The sequence below is a fragment of the Oxyura jamaicensis genome, chromosome 7 (assembly GCF_011077185.1).
Source record: "Oxyura jamaicensis isolate SHBP4307 breed ruddy duck chromosome 7, BPBGC_Ojam_1.0, whole genome shotgun sequence".
NCBI lineage: Eukaryota > Metazoa > Chordata > Aves > Anseriformes > Anatidae > Oxyura > Oxyura jamaicensis.
This window is the reverse complement of record NC_048899.1, coordinates 21,843,320-21,849,319: the sequence shown is the minus strand read 5'-3', so window position 1 is coordinate 21,849,319 and position 6,000 is coordinate 21,843,320. Positions and strand designations below refer to the sequence as shown.

Genomic DNA, 6,000 nt, shown 5'->3' with positions numbered 1-6,000 from the left:
CAAACCACCGCCTCCCACCTGTTCTCCCACAAGACAAACAGGTGTTTCCTTATTCCTGTGGGTTTTTCTCAGGTGTGGCCTTTGTTTCACTGTTACCGCGTGTCTTCCTCTGTATTTGTCAGGGGAGGGACACAGTCTGTTGAGTATGTGGGTACATTTCTTGACTAATTTCATTTAATCTCAGAGGAATCGTTCTAGATTTACACAACTGTAAATAATGTCTGAAAATACCACTTATATACACATAAATTGTATTTAGAAGGCTGCATAGTAATTGGCTGTATATTAATTACAAAGCCTCAGCTAGATTAAGTGGTATGTAATCAGGTACATAATCAATCTTAGGAAGTGAGTGTTGCTCATTTACAGAAGCAAATGTTTAAATGTTTTAATCTGTATGCTCAGATGTCTGAATCAAAGGAATAACAGCCATATATATTATTTGTAGTCACGCTATTTGGAGAGCTGTAACATCTTTGTGACTTTCTGATAAATGCTAGAGAGTGAAATTCTGTGGATATTTTTACTCACTCTTCATGTAGTGAACTGTGGATGAGGCTGCAGGTTGATTTTTTCTCTTTCAGCTGTTTATTTTGACTAAGAACACCCATATATTGCTCTGAAAATGTATTGAAGGTCCCAAAGACAGCAGGTGAACTTGTGGACATAAAGTGAGAGGAACATTTTTATTTTAACATTGTATATAATACATAACATCTTGTCAAATTTTAATTGTCAGGAGTGAATTAATTCTGATTTTTACATAAAGAAATCATACTTTGGTGTTTCTAAAACAGCAACAGAGAGTAAGCACAGTAAAATTGAAACCTGTACCAAACAATCAATGTTTGTTTTCAGTATTCAACAGTTAATAGCAAATTAGTTCGACTGAGGAACCCTACAGGCTACTAGAGTCCAGAGTCCTTTAGGTGCCTGGCTGGCACAAAAATACATAAATTAAAAACAAACAAACAACAACAACCACAAAAAACACACAACAAACAACAACAACAACAAAACACAAAATAAAGTCAAGAATACAAATCTCACTGAACACCATTTTTTCATGTTGTTTGAGCATCAGACTATATTTGCCTGAAATAGCATGAGAGATTCCATGACTCCAGAAGTCCTTTTCCATTCTGTCTCCTGATATTTACTAAAAGTTTGATGTTGATTAGGTGAATGTACATCAATCAGAGTCCACAGTTATTTCTCCCTCCCACCTCCCTCTATTGGTTTAAGAACTGCTCAAGATAACCCCGGCCAAAACAAGATAACTGCTGCTGAAATACAAGATCTGAGACGTGTTTTTTTGTCAGGGGAGGAATTCACAAGAATGATGGTATGTAATAACTGCATAAGCAATAGGTGGCATCAGAAAATCTTTCATCACAGTGATTTACACCCCTGCGGTCTCGTAGATGCTCTGTTACTCCTGGAGCATTTAATACTCATTGTGCATAATGTTTTATAATTTTCTGTAACAAGCCAACAGTGAGAGAAGTGCAAGATGAAAATATATTAAAACTGGACAATTTAGTAACACAGAGAGAAAAGTGATCGTTTGAAAGGATTTGCATTTGAGTGGGAAAATATGCATGTAAGTGACAAAGTTTAAATTCATCATAAACGTGCCTCTCTAGTGAGATGAAAGAAATGGAGAATGCCATGGAGATATATGCTTTATCAATAAAGTTGTACGGTTGCCAGCTCTGCAAGGGACGAAAATGCCAAGGGAGGGTCTCTCCTGAGCTAAAATGCATCTAGCACGACTGATCCCCTCATTCTCTGCCCCCTTGTGGCACTGCCCCTCATGGCACCGCCCTCGCCACAGCCCAGCGATAGTTCCCCAGTGAACACTGCTGCTCTGCAGCAAAATTATATATGGCGCTTCCTGGCCTTAAGGATTGAAGCTGATTTTGACATTTCAATTTCATGAGATTTCAGTGGTTTTTCCAACACATTAACTACTTCTCTTTCAAGTTTTTTAGGATAATTCAAGGGATATATGACTGGAGATGAGTTATAGAGCTATTTTGATATTTTAGCAGTTAGCAATTAAATCTTTTATCATGAGGAAAAGATATCTCTGTGGAAATGTCTGTAATCATATTTCCCATTCATTTTGGTGTAAAAAAATATAAAAAGGAGTAATTCAGTTTTAGTCCAGCGTTCTTATCATCCTTGACTATGGCTTTATATTTTTGATGCTGCAAGAGATTGACTCCCTAAGAAATTCCATCCTTTTCCAGCTCAAATAATCTTCAGCTACATGTTGTTCCTTCTCAAAGTCTTGTTTTCCATTTCATTGTTGCCCTAATTCTACAGTTTGCCCGCTGTAGACAGAAGTTTATTAGCACAATCCCATTTGAATAAATGCACTGGAGCAGTATACAGTTAAGTCTTGATAGTTTTTATTTTGTTTTATTTAGGTTTTGGTTATTTCATATGTGCGTGTTTCATTGTTCCAGCTAGCATGAGATATCTGTGTTGCTTTGATATCTGTGTTACTTTTGCAGTGTATATCATGTGTGGCCTGTCATTTATTCCTCCATCTGTGCCTCCAATTTTAAATAAAGCTGTGAGTGTCTTCAGGGCTGTCAAATTAAATAATGAAACTTTATTTGAGTTCCACTTTGTGCTAAGATAGCCTTTGTGATTCCTTGAAAGATTTATATGTCTTAATGAACACCTCCTCTCCCTCTCCTCTCCCTCTCCTCCGTTTCAAAATATAGCTCTAGAGTTCTAGATTTTATTTTAATCCCTTATAGTAATAATGATAGTCAATTAGGTTATGGCTGGCTGGGATTTAGGCCTACAGGTAAAGTATGCAGTTACCTGGGACAACAGCCTGCCAAATTACCTCTGTTGGAGAAGATAAAAATCAGCTGTTTGAAAATTGTTAGCAGCAAAACAGCAAATCTCTACTGGCGCTGCTGAGAAGATTTTAGGGTGTATGTGGCAGTGGTTTCTGCTGCTAGATCTGGCTCTTTCTATGAGTAGCTTTTCTATACTTGCACTGTGCTGATACTCCAGGACCAGTAAGTCTTTCATAATCCTACAGCCATGTAGCCTACACAGCTGCCTACATAGTGAAATAGAAATACTTCATTATTGTTGCAAAATTCACCTTAAGTTATGTTTGAATATGGTTATTTTATATATCTCTTTTGTTTTTCTCTGAAAAAAAAGCTCTTATTTCTAGCAAGACCATTGATATTAATGAAATTGCATAAATGTAATTTCTCTTTGGCCTAAAGGTTTACTTCTTCGCCATGTTTGCGTGTGGTTCTCATTGGTATTCAGGACTTCAGATGTTTCAATAGGAGAAAAGATATCAAGTATTTAATATTGCAAAATGACAAAAGAAGTGTCTGTACCCTATTATGCTCTAAAATGTGGTTATAAGCTTCTTGTTAAATTTGTAGCTAGCTGACCCTCAGTAGTCTTGTGTCATGTTCCCCTGCCTCCTTTCCCCCTCAAAAAAAAAAAAAAAAAAAAAGTTATTTGGGATTTTGTTTTGGGATATGTTTTGTGTGGAATTCCATCTCTGAGGGACTGTGACTTGGCAAGAATATGAATTATAAATGCAAAATCTTTAATTGCAGAACTTCTGTGAGCTTAATCTTTTAGGCTGATAAAGGTAATGTCACTTGGCAAGAAACTAAGATAGCAGGTAACTCTCTCTGGAAGGATTTGTGAAAAGTTAAGCTTGTTATTCTAAAGTATATGTTACTCTTACTACATGCTACATTGGAATGCCTAGGGATTCAAAACCTCATGACTTAAGATTGTTTTGGAAGTAGTACGTACAGGTCATGAAAACAGAAATACAAAAAGCATCAATATATCCATCTACTTTATATCCTGCCAGTGGATTGTTCCCTTCAGTATATTTGTGTTTGTATTATTCATTTAGGATTTAAATTATTCAAGCAATGAGGCTTCCACTTCTTCCTCTGAGAGACTCTTTCAATATCTCTCTGTCTCACCACAGGGTTTCATTCCCTCATATTAAGCCACAGTTTTGGTGTGTCCTCTTGCTTTGAGAGTTTACATTATTTAGATGCTCATCTGATTCCCTGGGTTCTTGCCCAATAATGGGTGCCTCCAATTACTCCTTGCTGACCCTCTCTGGCCAATTAAGAGTGACAGAAATGACCCCAGCATGTTCTGTGCATCTTGAAGATTTTCTAGTTGGATTATATTGCTATGTCTGTCATTCTGGCAGCTGTCATTCCAGACAGAACACTGGTAATAACTAGGTAAGACATAAAATGTACTTTTATTAATTTATTCTTTTCCTCATACAATACTGCAATTATAGCAGCATACAAAAGCAGAACCCTGCTCTGTATTTTTGTGAATAATTATTCTGTACCAAGGGAAGTGTAACTGATGGTAAATATGTGACTTTTCTGTAATCCATCTTCCATCATAACAAATTTAGGCATAATATTTTGGAATAATAGTTCATGTAAGAACTATCATAACTAGATCACAGCTTAAGTTTGGTCTCTTCAGAAGTGTATGCTTAACAAAAATGGAGTGAACTGGGAGAAGGAACAAATTCTGATCTGTATGCATTCATTGCTAGAGTATGAAAAGGGTAAATAATTGACTGTAAGTTATTTATTTAACTAGACCCATCTATTTCTAAAACTACTCTTTGTACCCAAGTTCCCCCTACCTTGTCTACAGCATATTCACACATTGGGTAATGAAACTGTCATTTGTCAGGTGAAATTCCTTCCTTTTCTTAGCTTTTCCCTTGGATAAACTGTAGTTTGGATTTCTTTTGTCTGCATATTCTGCATGTCTTTTTATCAGTAATAATGAAAGGTGAATGCACCTTGTATTTGGAGCTGGCTTAATGTGATTCCTGGCTCTCAATCTAATGCTGGTGAAAAGTACAGAAGCAGTGTAGAGCTTCCTGAGCTTGCAGGCTTTATGGTTTTGCTGAAATTGCTCCTACTTCAACTGCAGCACACAGGGTTTGTGTCCTCAGAGAAAACCAGGAGATGAGCTAGCCTGAGCTACGATCTTCTGGGCATGTAGCTCCAGCACATTCTGTGCAGAATTTCCTTTCACAGAGAATTTCAAACTGCATTTCTATGCAATCATAAATAAAAACATACATTATCAAAATCACTCACAGAATAGACTCACTCTTCCTAACCAGCTCTGTGTAAAAATGGTACATCTCTATGGGTAAGGTTAACTTCAGAGAGGTCACAAGATGACCTCAAGAAGCTCATTGCTATTCCTCAGCCTTCTTCCTAGCATCAAGCCATAGCAGCTGAATTCCTGATCTGGTAGCATTTCCATATGCTGCTAGCTTAGCAAACAGTAGGGTAGCCAGAGCTCCTCTTTTCCTTTTCTCAGCAACTGATAGTGAGGCACAGCTGCAGGGGAGAAAAGTGCAGCAGATACTCTGAAGGAGTGTGGTTCATTTTATTTATTTATTTATTTATTTTCTCCTTGAGAGTGACCAAAGTGCAGCGAGGACCTTTACCTCCTTTGGACGATGTCAGACTAGATGTGTTTTCAATCAGTAATCACACACAAATTTCTTCCTATTACAGGTTCATTCTAGAATCAGTACCAAGCAGTTTTGAAGCATATAAAGTGTTCATTTGGGCACTACTGTTATGGCAGATTGTAGATTTTTCATTTTAATAGATAAATATGGATTTTGTTTTGCTTCCCTTCCTTGTGCTGATATGTTGTAGTTTTGCACAGATTTTGTACCCTTCCTTCTTGAACTGTGAACTCAACAATTTTGGATATGGTGTCCCAGAACTCAGCATAGGAAATAAATTCCAATTTCACTGAGAAGAGGGGGGAAAAAAAAGTAGTATGAGTTTTTTTTCGTGCCAATGTCTCCATACTCACTTGAAGTTTTCTTTTTTTTTTTTTTTTTCTCTGAAGTATCTTAGTAGTAGTACATTGTGTTTCTATGTTAATCAGAATACCCAGACATAGCATGCTTTTTCA

General features: G+C 36.9%; 1 long non-coding RNA gene across 1 annotated transcript in view; it reads left to right on the top strand.

Annotated features, from left to right (window-relative positions):
* The first annotated feature begins 3,933 nt into the window (after window positions 1-3,933).
* Window positions 3,934-6,000, top strand: part of LOC118170290 — a 197,105-nt gene continuing 195,038 nt past the window's right edge. The window contains exon 1 of the long non-coding RNA XR_004752626.1: window positions 3,934-4,268. This is a non-coding gene — a long non-coding RNA (uncharacterized LOC118170290). The remainder of the gene's footprint in view (window positions 4,269-6,000) is intronic.